The sequence below is a fragment of the Camelus dromedarius genome, chromosome 21 (assembly GCF_036321535.1).
Source record: "Camelus dromedarius isolate mCamDro1 chromosome 21, mCamDro1.pat, whole genome shotgun sequence".
NCBI lineage: Eukaryota > Metazoa > Chordata > Mammalia > Artiodactyla > Camelidae > Camelus > Camelus dromedarius.
In genome coordinates this window covers 26,897,257-26,919,396 of record NC_087456.1, presented here as the reverse complement: position 1 = coordinate 26,919,396, position 22,140 = coordinate 26,897,257, and the positions used below count along the sequence as shown (strand labels likewise).

The following is a 22,140-nucleotide window of genomic DNA, read 5'->3' as shown; positions in this document are numbered from 1 at the left end:
TGTGTGTTTTAATAAAACAACAGTCAGTTACCACAAAGATGCATGTTCATGGAGACCCCTTACTTATTTGTATTTTTGTAATAGTTCCCTACAATTCAAGTAGCTTTCAGCTTACTAAATTACCAACAAAACTTGAGTACTTCATTCCTTTCATTTAGATTTTTCCACTCATTTTTCTGAAATGCAGAAAATGATGGAAACTTCTGTACAAAATGGGAGGCAATAAATCTAGTGGTTAAGAGTATGATGTTAGACTAAGGCAGACTTTGGTTCAGTTACTTGCTTCACCATTTACTAGTTACAGACTCCTGGGAAATTACTCAACCTCCTCAAGCCTCAGGCATCCTATCTCTAAAATCCTACTTTTTAGGGTTGTTATGAGGCTTACATAAAATACTACATGTATAGAAGCTTGCACATAATAATTGGAATGACTACATAGATCTAAAAATGAACAAAATGGAAGTTCAGAAAAGAAAATATAATTGTGGAACAAAACCCTCAATGAATGGATAAAACAGTAGATTAAATACAATTAAAAAGAGATAAATATAGTTCTCTGAAAGATACACCTGAAAAATAAGAATGCAGCACAAACAAGAAGATACAAAACATGAAATAGAATCTTAGAGAGAGGATAATATGAGTTCTAGTGTATAAATAATCAGAGTTCCAAAAGGAGATCATAAAGTTAATCTGAAGTCATAATTACTGAGAATTTCCCATAACTGATAAAAATACATAAGTTCACATTCGGGAAATTTAACATTTCTGAAGCAGGATAAATAAAAAGAAATCCACACCTAGACACAGCACAGTGGCACTACAGAACACCAAAGACAAAGGCTGCTTTCCAAAAGTAGCTGGAGAGAAAAGCAAGGTCACCTGGAAGAGAATGACAATTACACTGACAACAGACCTCTCAACGGCCATAAGGGGAGCCAAAAGATAGGGGAGTGGTAATTTCAGAGTGCTGATAGAAAATGGCTATCAACTTATAACCAAGTATTCAGAATAATGACCTTTCAAAAATGAGAGCAAAGTAAAGATGTTTTATTTTATAATGAAAACATTTTATTTTATAATTTTATAATGAAAATACTTCCCACCAAGAAGCCTGTGCTGGTAGAACTTTTAAGAATGCATTTCAGGAAGAAGGAAATGATTTACAAAAGGTTCATCTGACATACAAAAAGACATAGTGAATGTATGAAATAGTAACCAAAATATGTAATTTAAAAAATTTTCATATAATAATAATAATTTGGTTTAATTTGCGCAGAAGAAATAAGAACACAACTGAAATACTACAATAGTTATAATTCAAAGGGACAGTTCTAGCTAAGTGTTCTAAGGTTCTTGTATGGGGCAATATAGTTTTATAGGATAAACATTAAAAAAAAGACAAAGTGTAAAATTTCTAAACAAATATAGGAAAATAATTTATAAGAAATAACAATAAACAAAGAAAACCAATAAATCAAAAATTTTAAGAAAGAAGAAAAAATGAAGAAACATAGAAAGAGCTGTACAAATAGAAATCAGAGAATAAATGGTAGAAAAATTCCAACTTCATTCAACTACATGATAAATCTTAAACTACTTGAAGAGATTGAACTCATTAAGGCATATTATTACAGTAGACAAGAATATCCTGTATATTCTATTTATAAGTACACACCAAAAATAAAAGAACATTTAAAAAAAGTATGAAAAGAAAAAGAAGGGAAAATGTATCATTCAAAACAAAAAAGAAGCTGGTTTAACTATATCATTGCTAGACAAAATGGATTTTGAGACAAAAAGCATTATTAAGAATAGAGTAATTGCAAAAGGTTTAATTCACCATGGAGACAATGATTTTAAATTTGTACATCCTCATTAAAATAGCCTAAGATATATAAAGTAGAAATTGATAGAACTTGAGGAATAAATTTTTAAATCTCCGTTATATTGAGAGATTTAACCATCTCTCTCTCTCAGTATTGATAGGAGAAGCAGAAAAAAAAAATAATAGGGAAGATATAAACTAGTTGTAAAATAACTTAGGAAAATAATGCCTTCAGTATATTAAAAGAATAATATATTATGGCCAGGTAAGTTTATTCTGGGAATGCAAAGATGGCTCAATAGATAACAAAAGATAATTCAGTTAATGGTGAAAGGGGGTTTAATTAAATTCACTATAAATTTATAATTTTTAAAAAATGACTTAGATTAGAAATATAAAGATATTTCCATAAGTGGAAATATCTGTTTCAAACTACAAGTCAAAACGATACTTCATGGTGAAACATTAAAGTGTTTAAGACACTGTGCTCTGTAGTCACTCTTCCTCAGCTTTGATTGCAGCCTTGTCACTTAATACTTCACCTTGGGCAAATCAACTTATGAAACCATTTGTTCACCTCAGTCTGTATAGCAAAATAAGATAATAATAGATTAAATAAATATTTAAAAAATCTGCTTTGGAGGATACTTGTTCTAACATGAAAATAAGAAGTAATATGGCAAAAGTTGATAGATGACATTATGCCAAATCTTGAAACATGATATTGATGGATCCATGAAAATTAGGGAAAACATTCACAACAGATATGACTATTTAGAGAAAATTCTAACAAATCAATGAAAAAATAGTAAATATTCCATTAAAAATGTTATCCCAATTTTTAAAACTTTTTAAAAAGTAATTTATAAAAGAAGAAATATATGTGGTCAATAAACATAAAATGTAAAAATCTGATTTCAATGTAATGAATGAAATACCATTGTTTCACACAGAAATTGACAAATACATATACACACAAATTTGATGATGTACCCGTGGTTTGTGAGGAATTGGGCCGGAAATTGATGTAGAGAAGCAGCACTCTCAAAGATGGCTGGAGTTTAAACCGATATAATCTTTCCAGGATATAATTTTGAAATATGAATAAAGAGTCTTGAAAATATTTCATTTCCTTTAACCCAGTGATTACACATCCAGGAATTTTCCCTAAGGAAACAAAGATGTTCAAAATTGTATCAATGCAAAGATATTTATCTCAGAGTTTTAACAGCAAAAATTAGAAGCAGCCTAAACATTTAACAGTAAAAGACTGGTTAAATAAATCACAGTGAATCTTATAAAGGAATTTTATATAGCCAATAAAAACAGTAATTTAGAAAGACAGAGGAAAGTGATTATAATATATTCTGTAAAACAGGCCACTGAGGCTCTTTCTACAAGCTAGTTTGCTAACCTCTGGTCTTAGGTAAATGGATATGTTAGCCAAAAATTAATAATGTATATATGTGAAAAGTTTATTTTTATTTATTTTGTTTATTTTTCTTACTTACTATGTGCTAAGCATTGCTTTATTTTTTTCAACTTTATTGAGATATAATTGACTTTAACATGTGTAAGTTTAAAGTGTACACTTTAATTTTAAATGATGATTTTATACACTTATACATGGCAAAATAATTACCACGAGAGCATTAGCTATCACTGCCATCATGTCATATAATTATGATTTCCTTCTTGTGGTGAGAACTTTTAAGATCTACTCTCTTAGCCTAAAAACAGACACATAGATAAATGGAACAGAATAGAGAGCCCAGAAATAAACTCATGCATATATGGTCAATTAATTTACAATAAAGGATCCAGGATAATACAATGGGGAAAGAATAGTCTGTTCAATAAATGGTACTGGGAAGACTGCATAGCCACACACAAAAGAATGAAACCGGACCCCTATTTTATTCCATACACGAAAATGAATTAAAATGGATTAAAGATTTGAAGATGAGACCTGAAACCATAAAACTTCCTAGAAGTTTTATGTACAGGAGTAAGCCCCTTGATCTGGGTCTTGGCGATGGTATGAGACCTTGAGTATGGCCATCAACTTCTCTGAGCCCTAATTTCTTCATATGTAACCTATGAATAATAGTATCTCTTTTACATGATTGCTACGACATTTAGGTAAGATAATGTATGCTACCTGTATGTAGATAGACAGTATTGTGTTTAGCATATAATAGGGGCACAGTCAGTGTAGAGATATAAAATCAGTTTCCTCCATCTTTTCCAAGCTGTATCCCATTCTGCAGTGTCCAGCTTAAGTCCCAATGTCTCTGTGATTAACAATCCTCACAAGTTTAGCTCATGGTAATCTCACTTTTCTCTCAATTTCTATTATGTTTGTTTTCTGCTCATTAACTGTGGCACTTAATTGTATAAAATTCGATATGTTATACAATTTGCTTTACCTGGATGCATGTTTACAAATGTAACCACCCCTAACTACATTGTCATCTCCGAGACGGCAAAGCCATCTTCTTTCTCTCTTTTTTTTTTTTTTTTCCTGTTTAACCAGTTTAGGTAAGAAAAAGACAATCTGGCTTTAAAAGAACTATTAGCAATAAAGATTTATATTTTAAAAAAATAATACCCCAAAATAGAGAAATATTTAATAAAGTAAAATACGGATATTAAATGATAAGGTAAACATTGGAAGTTACCAAGGAATGATTACAGTTTGGGGAATATGACCCTATTCCACCTGCCCCTTTCCTCTTGGAGTTCCCTCTGCAACAATTGGGTAGTTTGATTCATCTTTCTCCTGCCCTCTGCCTTTCCCTTCCTCTCCCCCTCCTTTTCCTACAGTAGCTCTACAGGAGTATAATTAGCATACCATGAAATTCACCTATTGTGAGTGTACCATTCAATAATTTTTGGTAAATTCACAAAGTTTCATACATATCTTTTGATTTCCCTCTATCTTCAGACAAAATGCTGGGCATTACTAGGCAGTCAGTAAACCCTTGGAATTAATAAATTAATTATAGATATTTGAGTACCTTATCAGACCTTCTCACAATAGCTGGTTCACTTCAACTGCTATTCAAAAGCCAAGCCCATCGGGACATGAGACTTTCCCTGGTGGTCTGAGCATCTGAGGCCATACAGGAAGGAGGGATGTATAATGATTCTTGCCTGGAGAATTCAGATACTGCATATTCATTCTGAGAAGGGCTGGAGAGAGCCAACAGCTTCAGGACTCAGACTGGTTTGAAGGTTGAACCCTGACAACCTCAATTCTGTTCTTGAATAACCAACACTCTTAATTTTCCAGCCAAGGACTAAACTTCCTCAGTAAGCAATTCATTCACGGTAATATCTGTGCCTCAGACACATGCTTTATTAATGTGCGTTAGAGTCCTTTACAAATTCCGAAGCAGTATACAAATGAAAGGAATTGAACGTTGTGATTTATGCTCACATATTTAGCCTGGGCAGATACGTTCAATCAGTTACTTAGAGGACAACGATCATTTGTTGGCACCGACAGTGAGAGACCATGCCTGAATATATTTTGATGGATGAGAACATGATAACAATTGAGAATTTTCTTCTAAAAAGTGAATTTTATGTGATTTTTAAATGCTATTAACAGATGGCATCCATAAACATTAGCCATTTTAATTTTTCTTAAACATTCACTGCAATACTTATTTACAGGTCACCTGAAATTCAATAGAAAAATCAAAGAATTGGGTAAAAGGCTAACTTTACAGTTCATGAGTACTGCACCTCATTTCATTTATAATAAGGCATGCTTAAGACTATATATTTTTGCCACATGGCTAATAAATCTTATATTATACTTTAAATGTGGCATAATATTTCCTTAATTTGATTTCCAAAAATACAATAAATCCTCTTTTTGTTATTGGACTACCATTATATTATTATGAAGAAAGGTGTTTTTACCTCTAGAGTTCTTTTAATAGCACAGTAATGAGATCAACGAGTTAAATATGATCATATCTCCCTCCAGCCACCACCACCACCACACACACACACACACACACACACATGCACATGCACACACACATGCACATGCACACACACACACCCCTACCTTAAATCTCTTCAATAAGTCCTCACTGGTCCAAGCCCATGGTCCTTAGCATGATGCACAAGACTTTCATATCCTGCCTTGTCTAGTTCTGAAGACAATTCCTTGGTCACCAAACTCACTTTATCTCCCAGTGTTATCAAATTATTTGTAGTGTCCAGGACAGTCCACGTTATTCCTATTTCCTGCTTTGGCTCATGAGATCCCTTTTCCCAGCATTGCTGCTGCTTCCCTCCACCCTCCCCATGAATGGTGGAAAACTCCCCATTCATCCTTTAAACCTGTTTAGATTCATCCCCTGGGAAACTCTCCCTGCATTGCACACACATAGATTAAACATATTCCCATTTTGTTATGATTGCTTTGTGTTGTTGTTGTTTGGGGTAGTATTTCTGAACCAAGAGCAGAGTTCTACTGTTCAACAGTTCCCTCTGTGTCATAATTATGCACCTAGATGTCTGTCTCCCTAATGAAACTTGAGCTCCTTGAGGTCAGAATCCAGTCTTTATTAACCTCCGCCCACCTGCTGCCTAGCACCAAGCCTAGCCCATATTCAGTAAATGTGTCTAAACCTCTTAAATTTGGAGGGCATAAACAATTAATTTGATATTTTAAAATGTATATCCTGAAAAATTGCTTTAAAAGCGGTTCCCATTCCTGTAGACTGCCGCTGGAACGTAAGCGTGGAAGGGCTTCACCGTGTGCTTGCCTCCCTTGGGCATTTGCATCTTGTGATGGTTGCACATGATCATCAGAAGTGGAAGTCTGGCAAGGCAAGGACCAGGGAGGGATACAGGACATGGAACATTCTGGAAAATATAACCATATACTAGAAACATGAAAATCACTACCTTGCATTTCACAAGTAGTAGGCTGGGGGCAGACAGTTGGGATTCCTTCATGAACTTGGTGTCCTGAGTGCTTCTGACCAGATAGCTTTATGAATGGGAAGATTCTTGCCATAGAGTGTTTATCCCAAGACACATTTACCAAGTGAAAAGTTAGCTATGCGAATGCTTATTCTGGACTAAGTGAGAATTTTTTCTCCCCTTCATCACTCAGAGCTGATTCCATGACCATGGATTTCGAAAATTGTACACTTCTGTTCGCATGTTCACACGTAACACTGAAATCAATATTGTGTTTAAGTTCACTTCTTGTTCGGGAACAAGGCACATAAAACAAGGGTACCATGGGGCATTTTCATGCTCAACCTCTCAGGAAGCCAAAGAACTCTCTCCCTTCTCCCGAGCATATCTGTTTTCTAAAAATATTCCCCGTTTCACCAATAAGAATAATCACAGGGGGCTTTCCCCCCATAAGGTGTTATTTTGATTTCAGGAATTAGGCTCTAATTGAGCAGCTGAGAAAAATCCTGCTGTAAATGTGAACGATGGAGCCAGCTTTTCTAACGAATTCTAGCTGATGAGGGGGCAGCAGGAAGGGAAGGAGGACGGCAAGATATATTAGGGGATGGGCTGTGCAGTGAGTAGAACAGTGACCCCCCTCTCCCCCAAATTTGTGTCTACCTGGAAACTGAGAATATGACCTTATTTGGAAATAGGGTATTTTTAGATGTAATTAATTAGGGAGCTCTAGATGAAATCAGCTGACTTTAGTGTGGGCCCCAAGTCCAGTAACTGATGCCTTATAAGAAGAGGAGAGGACACAGAGAGACACAGGGAGAAGACAGCTGTGTGATGACGGAGGCAGAGATCAGAATGGTGCAGCCACAGCCAAGGATTGCCGGGGGCCACCAGAAATTGGAAGAGGCAAGGAAAGATTCTTCCCTAGAGCCTTCAGAGGGAGCATGTTCCTGCTGATACTTTGATTTTAAAATTTTAGCCTCCAGAATTGTGAGAGAATAAGTTTTTACTGTTTGGCAGGGAGGTTGTAGCTCAGTAGTAGCATGTGTGCTTAGCATGCACAAGATCCTGGGTTCAATCCCCAGTACCTCCCTTAAAAAAATAAATAAACCTAATTTATAAATAACAACCTGTTTCCAAGAGCTTGATCGAAAGTGTACCTCAGGAAGACACTATAAAAATGAAGTCCAAAGCCTTGTGTCTTCAAGGGTCTTAATATTCATGGACTTTATTTAACGTGTTTATTTTAGCATAAAAAAATAAGTGTTTCTAAGGGAATCCATCTTATTTTGATAGATTTTCTTTCCAAGGCTTCTGACTTTTGCAAGAAAAAAAGTGTTTTTTTTTTTTCCTGAAGCCTGATTCCAAAATTAAACAGGCATTTTTCAGGGATTTTTTTTTGTCTGTATGTGTGTTGACTATACAAAAATAAGTGTTTTGTAGTTTAGCTGCAGGCAGAAACCCATGAGCAACAAACCAATGTGACTAAGAGATGGTGGAAATGACAGCTACCACGGTGGGTGTAAGGGCTCAGCGTCCTTCCCATGAGGGAGCCAGCTGGGAGAAAGTGCAAGAGAGCACAGAGGGTGAGCTGGAGAAGGGGTAACCCAGGCAAATACAGGGGACCAAAAGCCTGCATCTCCATGTGCAGCTCATTTTAGAATACTTCTCTCATTTAATATCTTCTTTGATTCTCAAAACAATGCTGTGAGGTGGCTGGCATGTTTTATTCCCATTTTTGAGGTCATGAAACCAAATCTTCAAAAGATGAAGGCACACAGCTAGAAAAAGATGCTGCTGAGACTTGAATCCAGGACTTCTGGTTACCTTCCTACTAATAATGCTTAAAGTAACGTGTTGCCTCCCTGAACTAATTACTTGTGTTATTCAATGCCTACATCTTGGTAGGCATTAATAGCTGCCATGCCCCTGACTAGAATAATTTTAAGACCCAATGTGTGGAAAACTGATGTTGAATCTGTTTACCATCATAGAGGAAAGGGCATATGTTTGCCTCTCCCATTAACTAAAAGGAAAACACAGTACAGATAAAGTTTAATTCAGATGCTGCTGTAAGGAATTTTCAAGTCAAGGACACGTTTCTTAAAATGATAATAGTACTTACCTCATAAGGCAACTGTGAAATTTTAATGAGACCATGTATATATAATACTTTGTACAATTCCTGGAGCATAGCGTATACTCGGTAAATATGGGTCATATTATTTTAACTGTTACTATTAATATTATCTGCCATGTGATATATATATTTTAAGGTTATAACTTTTAAATTATAAATGTATTGCCAAGGTTGTAGATTTCAGCTCTCCAATGAATATTTAAATATACATTTTCAAACTTTTTTTAAAACCTCTCGTGACTTGAGATAATTCACAGTGCAAGCAATAACCTGAAAGGTGTTTTCTCTTCAATAGTTTTGCTATTTAAGATGATGAATTCTTAATTAAAGTTCTCTTTTTTATTTTTATAGTTATGCTTAGTCACATATTTGACAAATATTCACCAAAATGACTCTAGTAAAATTATTTTTGAAGACATCTCATAAGGCAACAGTACATAGTAAAGAATTAGTGTAGTTATGTATTTATTTTCTGTTATCTGTTGACAGTAGTTAGAGGTAGCCTCCACCCCAGCATGTGTCAGGTTTTCACATGGAGGGGCTTTGACATGGCGGGACACCCATTTGGGTTCCTTGGGCCTCTCTCTACCCCCTCACTCACATCTCCAAAACATCAGGTCGCTGAGTTTGGGAGGAGAAAATGGAAAAATGGACGTGATAACCTAACTCATTCCACTACCCATTCGCTTTTGTTTCTGCTCCTCTTGCAAATCGTTTTTCCCTCAGCTGGCTCTAGCCCTGGGAAAGAGACCTGAGTCCTCTGGTTTCCTGGAGGCGAGTGAGGACGTCAGGGACCCACGGTGCTGCACAACTGAGCCACCTTCCCCCAGAAATCCCTCGGCCTCACTCCTTGTCTATCTCTCAGCTGGTTCTGAATCTGGCTAGAAGTGAGGGGAGCTACTTGGGAGCCCCCTAACTTTCCAACAAATACGTCCTCGTGACTTACTGCCTTTGGGAGGGGGAGAGGAACAGCTCTCCAAATTGTTACTGATCATATCACTCCCATATCTGGACCAGTAAAGAAAAATCAATACATAAAAAGATACACTCTTCTCTCTTGAGAAGTTTATAGGGTTTTCTAGTTTTTAATGTTTTGATAGTCTATATATTTTGACAGTTTTATGGATACCTAATCAAATGTTTGTACCTTGCAAAGTGAAACAGGCACAGGTTATTATGTGTTTTCATCAAACACAGACAGGCCGTAAGATGTATTATATAATTTATAGTATGAAATCAGTCTTTCCTTTTGATCATCCAGTTGCTGATTACATAAAATTCATATGTTAGTTATTAAATTATATCATGTATGGAAAAGTATTTTAAATATTTCAAAACATTTTGTACATTATAAATTGTAAGCTATTCTTTTGGTTATAATTATTCCAAATTTGACATCTTTCTCTGTTCATTTATTCTCAGATATTCTCACCTGAGCATTTATTACATCAGGCATAAGCTGGTTATAGAGGATATGGGAACAGCCACCTCCTTTTCCAATTCTAGAATAATTCTTATCAAGTAAATTTTGTCTAGGAGAACATATTATTCTTGCGTTCCAACTAGCAATCTTTAACTGACAGGAAAATCAATGTGATTTCCTCAACAGCAAATTATATTCCACTTCTGTACATTATAGCACTTTTGTTGGAGTTGATAAATAAGGATAAATACTGATGGTCATTTAACTTAGTAGGATTTACTTAAATGAACTGCCAGAAAGGACTTAATTCTTAAAATAATTGATTTTTCTCTACATCAGGTGAAAAATGTACAATAGAGTAAATGAAAGTCTTTTAAACAAAAGTAATGTTCTATTCATTAAAAGAAGCATAAAATACACTATAAGGTTGAATTATCCAAATCTTTGAAAAACAATTACTTGCAGGTTATTAACCTATTTTTAAAGCAAGAAATTTTAAACAGTGTTCAGCGTATTCCCTAACCTGACATGCATTGAGATGAAGACATTAAAAAATAGCTGTTACTACCCCAGTGTTTTTGCTACATACAGATGCAAGAAAAAGCTGAATGTATCTAAGTGATTTGAAAATGGCATGCGATGTCTCCTGACAGGCAATGGCAGCAGAGAGCCCTCGAAAAAAATCCATACTGACCTCAGCACTGTTCAACTCTTATCGACAGTTGTCATTCAAAAGGCGGTATCACATAAAAGCTTTCCAGTCTATAGGTTAAGTTTCCGTAGTAGGGCAAAATCCTATTACCTTCGAACGCACCTTTCAGACATCTCTTCTCTTCTCTTCATGTTTGCAAACCACTGACAGTTCTGGGTAAAGTGTTTCTTACCCAGGTTGGTTCTGGTTATCATCCCAGCCTCAAACCTTCCTTACAAAAATAGTCAATTGTCCAGAATGATATGCAGGTTAATTACATTTTCTTAAACTGTGTAGCACCCAGTTGCATTTAATTGTCATCTCCTATCTTCACGGTTTTATCTAAATTTTTCCTTAGCTGAAAACTTAACTGGTATCCAAATTGTGTTTTTCATTTCATCTTCATATATTTTGAACATTCTGCTTATTTAAATGATCTTGAAATCTAGGAATAGAAGACATTAGTGGTGGATTCTATAAATATTACTCGTAACTTAGAAAATGTATGAGATGTATAGCTGTGAGTCTATAGTCCTCTACTCAAAAGAAGCTGGTTAAAAGTGAAAAAAAAAACAAGAAGAAAATATTCGACTCAATTCTGCCTATTTATATGATGTGAGATGATTAGCATTTGCTTACTATTTCATCAGACTTTATGTCTGTATTTGTAGACACGGTCTAGGATGAAAGGAATAACAATAATCTCTTCTAAGAGCTCGTCAACTATCCATCCGGTCAGAGAGATAGAAATTTATAGGTGTTTTGTATCAGGGAAAACTAGGAAGATCGTAACTTTGTTGTTGTGTAATGTGCCACAGGACAGTGGTCCCAACCCAGTTTGATCATATGTTTTGGCCTGTCCTCAATTATCTCGAGACCTGGAGAGAGGGTTCTCATGGCATTTTCAAATCAAGCAATTCTCTAAAATCATGAATTCATTCAAAAATATTGATTTAGTATCTACTAGGTGCTTAGATAATCCCTTGACCCAGATGCTCCCTGCATCAACTTTATTCCTACTCATCTTTGAATATTTGGGGTAAATATTAGTAACTTTATGAAGCCTTCCCCCACCCTTTTTTTCACCCTACATTAGTGGAGTGAATCACATTATCCTGGGAATTCTTTTTTTTTTTTAATAACATCTTTATTGAGATATAATTCACATATCATAAACTTCATTCTTTTTAAGGGTACAATCCAGTGGTATTTGATATACTTACAAGGTTATGCATTGATCATCACTATCTGATTCCAGGCCATTTTCATCACCTCTTCCAAAAAAAATCCCACACTGTTATCACTCATGCTCCATCCCTGCTTCCCCCTAGCTCCTGGCAACCACTGAATCACTTTCTGTCTCTATGGGTTTGCCTATTCTGTACATTTCATATAATGGATTCATAGTATGTGGCCTTTGCTCCTAGCTTCTTTCACACAGCATAATATTTTTAAGGGTCTTCCATGTTATAGTATGTTATTCCTTCCTATTGCCAAATAATATTTCATTATACAGCTATATTTGTTTATTCATTTATTAGTTGATGGTAATTTGGGTTGTTTCTACTTCTTGGCTATGATGAATAATACTGCAATGAACACACATGTACAAGTTTTGTATACACATATATTTTCAGTTCTCTTGGGTATATAACTAAGAGTGGACTCCCTGAGTTTTATGGTAATTCTGTGTTCAACATGTTGAGGAACTGCCAAACTGCTGTCCAAAGTGGTTGCGCCATTTTACAATCCCACCAGCCGCTCACGATGGCTCTAATTTCTCTACATTCTTGGCAACATGTGTTCTGGTCCATCTTTCTTTTCACTACAGTCATCCTAATGAGCAGGAAGTGCTACCTAGTTGCCCTTTTGGTATGATTTCCCAGACTAACAATGAGTCCCTCAACGTGACTAATGAGCATTTTTTCACCTAGATGGGAAGATTCTAAAGTTTGGAGTCAACATATTATTTATTCTGTTATCTCAGTACCAAATACAAACTGGCACATAGCAGGGACTCAGTAATTTTTTATAAATGGAATGACTATGTATTTAATTGTTAACAGTGCGGTACTTTGAATTACTCATAAGAAAGGTCCTAAGTACCTAATGTTTGTTACAAATATTCTTCTCAAATCGCCCAAACTCATGATGGATATGTACATGAATGCAAAACCACAGATTCTTTAAACCCACTTTTTAAAAACCAGCAAAAAATATGTGCTTTTAAAATGATGACTTACTTATATTTTTCTCCTTAGAAATCAATTTTTGACAAGCAGTATATCTTGGCTCTTTATGGGAGCAAAGTTTAACTCAGATTGGGTGGTGGCTGTGTTTCAGTCAAGTTGATTACAGGGCCAGAAAGCGAAAATGTGGTGTTTGTGGAAGGCAGAGGCAGATACAGATCTTGCATGAGAGCCTGTCCCCTGAAATTAGAGATGGATGCGAGATATGGATTTATTTTTCAGGGTATGTTCCTTCCTGGATGTCAGATGCCATTCGTCACACCACAGATTTTGCTGTCTATCAGGATCTAGGTAAAAAGGTATTTCAGAGCTTAAGGAGTTTCTCTCCATACGGCATTTTATCCAAAGAAGCAGTTTCACTTCCTCTGAGAAGTTTAGAAAGTTGGAGAAAAGCACAACCCTGGATGCACTGTGGTACTTGGCAGGCTAGCTCTGCATCTCAGCCACTTCCTAACTTTAGCATCTACATTAATGCAATTATTTTTTCCAGAATGATTACAGTGAGTCCTTGTGTCCCTGGTCTAAACATGGACCCAAGTGGCTATAAAAAGTTTCCAAAGGTGGCAAATTTATTACCAGAGAATTACTGGAAAACTGGGAGAATCCGTTCATTAAGAATTGCAAGTGAGAGCATAGATGGACAAAATGTTTCAAAAGACTAAAAAAAATGGGCATACGTAGTGATGCTGGAAGTTTATTTTTAGGGTTGTAACTTCAAGAAATAATTAGACACTTGTGCATAGATTTATGAACATAGATGCTCATACAGGATTGTTTAAGATAGAGAACAACCTAATTGTCTAAGCAGCAGAGTTGACAGTAAATCATGGTGCACACACAGAACCATATAACGGAATAGCACCCAGTCACCAAAAGTCATCTTGTGGAAGACTACTTAATGATGCAGGGATTTTCAAGATACATGAGGTTAAAAAGCAGGTTATAAAAATAGAGAAATATTATAATCCTCTTTTAAAACACATGCTTATATGTATATATATCTGCATAGAAGGAAATACTGAACTCTGAGTGGTGACATACACAAGTGGCTTTTATATTTTTATTTATGCTTTTTTTGGTCCCCATGTTATGATTAATAATTTATATTAAGTGGCACACTACTTAAAAAGAAAAAAAGCAGAATTTTTGATGAGATACCATGTATGTAAGAAGCTCAGATCTTAGAAGATAATGTTTTTATTTTTATTTTTTATTGAAGTATAGTCAGTTACAATGTGTTAATTTCTGATGTACAGTACAGGGTTTCAGTCATATATATACATACATTCATTTTCATATGGTTTTTCATTAGAGGTTATTACAAGATATTGAATAGAGTTCCCGCTATAGTAGGACCTTGTTGTTTATCTGTTTTATATATAGTAGTTAGTATTTGCATATCTTGAACTCCCAAATTTATCCCTCTCCTCCTCTTTCCCCTCATAACCATAAGATTGTTTACTATGTCTGTGAGTCTGTTTCTGTGAGTCTCATCTGTAGATGAGTTCATTAGTGTCTTCTTTATTTCTTTTTTTTAGATTCCACATATGAGTGACATCATATGGTATTTTTCTTTCTCTTTCTGGCTTACTTCACTTAGAATGACAATCTCTAGGTCATTTTGCTATAAATGGCATTATTTTATTCTTTTTTTGGCTGAGTAGTATTCCATTGTATAAATATACCACAGCTTCTAATAGGACTTATTTTGTGGAGGTTTGATGTGCATGATATAAGAAATGTACAAATACACACACAAACACACAGCAAATTACTTTCGGAGATGACTTTCAGTTTTGGCTTTCTGTCTTGATTTTTTTAGTCTTTTCAAATTAGAGGGGCTAGTGTGGCATTTTGGAGGGAGTTTCTATTCCACAGTCCCGTGTATCCCTGATGGGCAGTGTCTGCTAGAGTCGTGTTTCTTGTGTCTCTCGTTCTCTGGCCCCATTGCTGCACCTGAGAGGAGAAGTATCCGATGGTAAGGCTGGTTGGGCCCCTCCCAGGCTTCTCTCTCTCTCTTTCTCTCTCTGTCTCTCTTTCTGTGCCAGGGCCTGTCCTCAGGACAACTCCTCTCCTCTCTGTGATAATCTCCCTGGGGCAGTCTGGTAGTCACGTGTGTTTATTCAGCTGTGTCTGAAGTGGAGAGACAATATGATCTAGTCTACTATGCAGCTTTAAAGTCACAGTTGTGTTCTTATCCTCAAATCCAGCTTTACTCAGTAATAAATCTGATCTTTAAAATCTACTTCCAATGTACAGAAGTAATTGCTTGCTTATATGCCACCAATGAAGAACTGAAATATGAAATTAAAAACACCACACCATTTGTATTAGCACCCAAACCAAAAAGATACACTTAGGTGTGAACCTAATAAAATCAAAGATCTGTATGAAGAAAACTATACAAAAATTCCGATAAAAAGAAATCAAAGAAGATCTAAATAAATAAACGGAGAGAGATTCCATGCATGGGGATGAGGAGACTCAATATTGTCAAGATGTCAGTTCTTCCCAACTTGATCTATAGATTCACTGCAACCCCAATCAAAAATCTCAGCAAGTTATTTTGTGGATATTGACAAACTGATTTTAAAGTTTACATGGAAAGGCAAAAGACCCAGAATAGCCAACACAATATTGAAGGAGAAGAACAAAGTCAGAGAACTGACACTACCTGACTTCAAGACTTACTATGAAGTTACAGTAATCAACACAGAGTGGTATTGGAGAAAGAATAGACAAAAAGATCAATGGACTAGAACAGAGAGCCCAGAAATAGATTTACTTAAATATAGTCAACTGATATTTGACAAAAGAGCAAAGGTAATACAACAGATCAAAAACAGTTTCTCCAACAAATGGTGCTGGAACAACTGAATTGATCATCACATGCAAAAAAGAAAAAAAAAGGAACCTATATGCAAATCTTACACTTTTCACGAAAATTAACTCAAACTGGATCATAGACCTAAATGTAAAATGCAAAGCTCTAAAAAGTCCTGGAAGATAACACAGGAGAAAATTTAGGTTTCCTTGGGCTTGGTAATGACTTTCTTTGGGTACAATATGAAAAGCATGATCCATGAAAGAAAAACAAAATTGACAAATTGGACTTCATTTAAATTAAAAACTTCTGCCCTATTAAAAGCTCTGTGAAGAAAATGAGAAGGCAAGCTATGGAGTGGGAGAAAATATTTGTAAAACACACATGTGATAAATAACTGTTATCCAAAATTATAAAGTACTCTTAAAACTCAGCAATGAAAACAAACAACTCAATCGAAATCTTTGTCTGTCTCCTGTATCCATACAAGAATTGGTTATCAACTCAGAAAATCAAGAAATGTGTTGTTTATGCAATCCTCCCCCTCAAACAAAGAACCCTGAGGATTCTGTAAAGAAGATGTTTGCAGATGGCGGAGTCTGTCTGGCGATTCATGAGTGACCTGTACTGGGATGAACCTAATGTGGTGCTCACTGGAGAGCAGAGGGACAGTTTGGCAGGAACATACCAGTTTGTTCCGATGGGGTACGTTGAAGGGGGAGAGACAGAATCTCAAGTGAGGAAATAAGACAAAAGGCGCTAACGTGGGGAGCTTTTTCAGTTAGAGAAGGAGGCAAGATGGGCACAAGGTTACAATCGGACATCAGAGTTTTTTACCATTTCCCACCTTTCTTTGCCTCCAGGCCACTTTCCACCCCAAAATGTGTGGTTTCTTTTCAGTCCAGAGGTTCCTGCTTTTCTCTGTCTGCCCAAGGAGCCCCCTTATTCACAAGCTGTATGGTTTCCTGCCATTTGGCCTGTGCCCCCCTTTCTTTGCTCATATCTAGCAATCTGCCTGCTGTGACATTGTCACTGTTTCTTCTGTTTATGTACTTGTGGTACCTTCTTCTGCTAAGATATTTTTAAAAAATAATTTGTTTCCATTGACAGGTAAGTCAATCCCAAGATATTGGGTTTGTAATGTATCTACTTACTGAGCAAACTTTGCTTATAAGACAGTGCAAAGTTAAATACGTCTGGCCTCTCTAAGTTTTTAATTTAATTGAAGTCTATATTTTAAGGCACTTCAAAAGAAATATAAATACAGGACATGAGCTGAATAATTCCAGAAGTTTCTGTAAAAAACTTCTGATCCCTGGTGGACAGAGTATAAATAACCTCGTTGTCTACGATCCACCCTTTCTGCCCAAGCATCGAAACTTCAGCTGGGCACAGAATGCTTTAATTTGGAGATGAAGAAGATTTTTTTTTCCAAGTAGAAACATACCATTGAGAATATGAATCACTAAGGGTGACATTAAATCTTCCAAAGAGATAATATATGTCTCTGTGGTGGCTCAGGAGACTAACAATAAATGTTAAATATTAATAAGATTGTGGAAATCCTCATGGACACTGTGATTAAAGGAGCACTAGAAAGGGGAAAAAGACAGAGAAGATAAAAAGCAGGGATCTATGTAGTGGTCTTTACAGTGTATGCTTCATATGAGGGGAAAAGGTAAAGAGAAGAGAAAGGTTTTTTCAGGGAGAAGACAGGTGCGGGAGTAAATAAAATTAGAAAAGAGATAATATTCTTCAGAGACAGGCAGTTGGACCTTCCCCTTGTGCTCTGAGTTGCAAAGGAAAATCAGCCACGTTCTGAGGAAGAATCTGCTACAGAACCTGGAGAGGGGATCCATTTGCTTTGGAGTTCCTGGTTTTCTTGGCTTTTGCTCTTGTTTTGGTCCCTAGGGATGGTGGAAATGGTAGTGCTGACAGAGGAAGGGCACGTCAACCCATCACTCAGGGAGCGGCGGCCGGCTGGGCAAGGACACAGCTTTGCCTCATGGCTCTTCTTCAAAGACTGAGGCCTTCCAAGTCTCTGAGTAAATCTGCAGACCCATCACGAGGGAGAGAGTCTCTGTCGATAACTCTGGCTCACCCTGCACTTAATTCTGAAATGAGCCCTGCTTTTAGACTCTCCTTCCCGACCCTGACTTTACCGAGCCTGATGGATGGGGCCACGTGGGCTGCTGGTCAAATGCATTTTCTCACACAGAAAAAGGGGATGGAGATGAACAGAAAAAAAGAAGGAAAAAAACAGGGAAAGGCAGGAAATATCTAGGCTTGCATTCTTTTGAAGATTCAGCCCCATGTCTAGTTGGAATTGCTTTGTTAAAAAATAATAATATATCCTTTTCCCTACTTCTCTATATAAAATAAACAACAAGGACCTATTGTACAGCACAGGGAACTCTATTCACTATCTTGTAACAACTTATAATGGAAAAGAGTCTGAAAAAGAACATAGATACCTATACATATAGAGGTAGGTATGACTGAAACACTTTGCTGTACACCTGAAAATAGCACAGCATTGCATATCAACTATAATTCAATTTTTTTAAAAAAGAAAGAAAATCACCAAAAATTAATAATAATAATAATAACCTGGCTATCCTGGAGACAGTGAGCAAATGAAACGGCCCACAATGGAAATCAGCCAAACTAGTTGAAGGCTGACTCTGTGGATTCCCCTGGGTGGTATTCAGAGAGTCTCAGAGAATCATATTCCCTTTTCATTCAGATGCAGAGGAATCCCGAAGACCATGGAAGATGTGTGTCTGTATGTGTTTAGGAGGAAGGAAGGAAGGAAGGAAGGATGCGGGCTACAGGGCAGAAGACAAAGACATGGAAAAGGAATTGGTAAGTGAGCAGAGTATGGCTGTGTGGCCTTCTCATCCTAACGTTATAATATTACTTGAAGCTCAGTCTGAAAGATGGAAATGGAAAGATTCTAATAAGATTCTTATTTGGACTTGTTCCATCTTGAGAAAGGAAGAAAGATAGGACTTAGCACTTACCTGCAATCTATAAAATATTATTTTGAGAATAAGTCATATTCTGGGTTTTCTCTCTCTCTCTCTTTTTTTTTTCTTTTACATTTTTAATTGAAGAAAGGTGGTTCAGTGAGGCCAAAGGAGGAAATATTTTACGCAGTTTGATTAAACTAAATTCTGCCAAAGATGATGGCTGGGCTATCTTTCTCCTCAAGGAATTTTTTTTATAAAGGTAATCTGATTTTCATTTTGATTTAGATGATATCAGAGATTGAACCAAATGACTCCCAAGGCTATCCCCAAACCCACATTTTATAATTTTTAAGAAAGAAAAGGTCCTTTGTAACGAATTCCAGAAATTAAAAAGGAGGAGTTTTTTCTTCTGTGAAGGCACAGCCCTCAAAGTGAGACCTGAGGGTGACATTTGCACTCCTAGCCTTTGCTGAGTTGAGGACCACAGAGCATAGACCAAGTCAGAGCAGTGTGGGAGTCCCCACTGCTCCCCACATGGCAGCCGAGGAGCAGAGCTACAAACTCAAATGCCTTTGAGCAGCATCCAGTTTCTTCTGCCTCCAATAACATGAATTTACCTGGTTTCATGGAAGCACATTCCATCTGGAATTAAGGGGAAGAAAGAGAATATAATGGCAAAGTGGATGCGTGTGCTTCTTATGTTTTGCAGAAAGAAAACCCAGGCATCCTTTAGATACTCTGTCTTTATGGAGCCAGATTTTGGGACAACAAGATCTCTACCTCTTCATTGTCTGTGAGTGTTTTCCATAACTAATCATTCTTCTTTATGTTGGGGGCCAAAGAGGTCATATGTGATCACAGTTCACAGGATGTGTGTTTGGAAACCAGGAGGAGAGATCTCAGTGGCAGAATAGAGTTTAGTATGTGAAAATGTGTTTGGCTGCAAGTAAAGAAACCCTGAAACCCTGACTTATAACAGCATATTTTTCTGACATAAAAAGTAAGTGAAAGACAAATATTGTATGATATCACTGCTATGTGGAATCTAAAGGAAATCAAACTTACAAAAACAGAGAGCAGAATGGTGGTCATCAGGGGTTGGGGGGTAGGGGAAGTTGGGGAGATGGTTAGGGGCACAAACTTGGCAACTAGTAGATAAATAAGTTATGGAGATTTAATTCACTGCAAACTGCTTACAGATAACAATACTGTGTTATAAATGTGAAAGTTACTAAGAGACTAGATCTTAATTGCTCCCACCACAAGAAGAAAGTATGTGAGGTGTAGAGATGATAGCTATGGTGGTAATCGCATTGCAATAAATGTCTCAAATCAACATGTTGTGCACCTTAGGCTGACACAATGTTATATGTCGATTATATCTTAATAAAAAATCTGCAGATACACACTACTGTATATAAAACAGATAAACAACAAGGACCTACTGTGTAGTACAGGGAATTATATTCAATATCTGTTTTTCCCCCCATTGGCTTCTTTTTATTGAAGTACAGTCAGTTACAATGTGTCAGTTTCTGGTGTACAGCATAATGTCCCCGTCATGCATACACATACATATATACTCGTTTTCATATTCTTTTTCATTAGAGGTTATAACAAGATATTGAATATAGTTCCTTGTGCCCAGAAGAAATTTGCCTTTTTAATCTATTTTTACATATGGTAGTTAATATTTGCAATTCTTGAATTCTCAAATTTATCCCTACCCACCCTCTTTCCCCCATAACCAGAAGATGGTTTACTGTGTCAGTGAGTTTGTTTCTGTTTGGAGCCTCAAGAAGACTACAAACATAGTGTAAATGAATCACACTCAGCCTCTGGAAAATACCTAATGCCTCCTGGAGCCCTGGACCCCACCCCCCACAGACACAGAACACAAATAGGCAACTGACTTTCATGCCCACAGCGTAGAAACCAAGACACTATGGTTGGTGTAATGGTGAAAAGTGAAGCACTGGTCTGGGTTCAAATCCTGGGTATCATAGAGCAGCTGTGTGCCACCTGAGCAAGTTACTTAATTTCTCTGTGCTGTATGACTCTGAGCAAGAATTTGCTTGATCTCTCTGTGCCTTGGTTTCCACATCTTTAAATGGGAATAATAATAACACTTCATAAGGTTGTTGTAAGAAATAAATGAGTCAGTATACATAAAGGGCTCACAGGGCTGGCATTGACAGAGGAATGTGTTGTGGTCACATTAGAAGTGGTTGGGCTATCACTTGATTTAAACTTATTCTGAGAAGCTTATTGCATTAGTGAAATAACCATCTTCCAAGTCACTAAATGGCTGAAGTTCTAAATTACTCCTAGAGGCTTATCCTATGACCAGAAGGAGTCCCAAATGTTGCCTTTCAGCTTTGCTTAGGTTCCTTCTGAGCTGCTGCGGGGCTGGCCATAGAGGGAACACTCACAAATCGCTACCATTAAAGTAGGAAAATTTCAGTGCGTTTTCCTCCTCGCTCTTTCTAAATCGCAGAGAAGTCCATGATGCTCCCTTGCTTGAAGACTTTTCAGTACCATCCCTTTGTCAAATCTTCTTACAGGTCACTCAAGTGTCTCCAGGCTTGTCACCTGCCGACACCTGCTCACTTTCTGTAACCACCGTGTCACGTGCTCTAAGACAGCAGTTCCCAAACTTGGGCTGCACCGGAATTATTCAGAGAGCTGATTCAAATGCAGATTTCTGGGCCCTACAGAGTTGCTGATCTAGTAGGTGGGACCCAAGAACACACATCTCTAACTGATCCATTAAATCTGCTACCTTTTTTTTTTTCTTAAGGAAATCATGACTTTAAAACTAACCTGTAATGCATGCTTTTCATGAATGAAGAACAGTCTTCCCAAACCAGGCTATGAGCTGTTTGAGATCTAGAACTTTGCCCTATTCATCTTTGTCCACCCAGGGCCTGGCTGTTCTCCAAGACTTAGTCTCTCTGTAATGTCTGATGCTCAGATGAAATCCAGATGAACGAGGCTTGGCTGTAGGTAACTCCTTCGCCCTGTTCTGTCCTTCAGCTACAAAACAGCAGTGCTGACTGATGA

The 22,140-nt window shown here is 36.8% G+C and overlaps 1 long non-coding RNA gene across 1 annotated transcript in view; it reads left to right on the top strand.

The window, feature by feature from the left end:
• Nucleotides 1-20,116, top strand: part of LOC116148635 (uncharacterized) — a 132,837-nt gene extending 112,721 nt beyond the window's left edge. The window contains exons 3-4 of the long non-coding RNA XR_004132130.2: nt 18,852-18,970; nt 19,787-20,116. This is a non-coding gene — a long non-coding RNA (uncharacterized LOC116148635). The remainder of the gene's footprint in view (nt 1-18,851; nt 18,971-19,786) is intronic.
• Nucleotides 20,117-22,140: the final 2,024 nt, after the last annotated feature.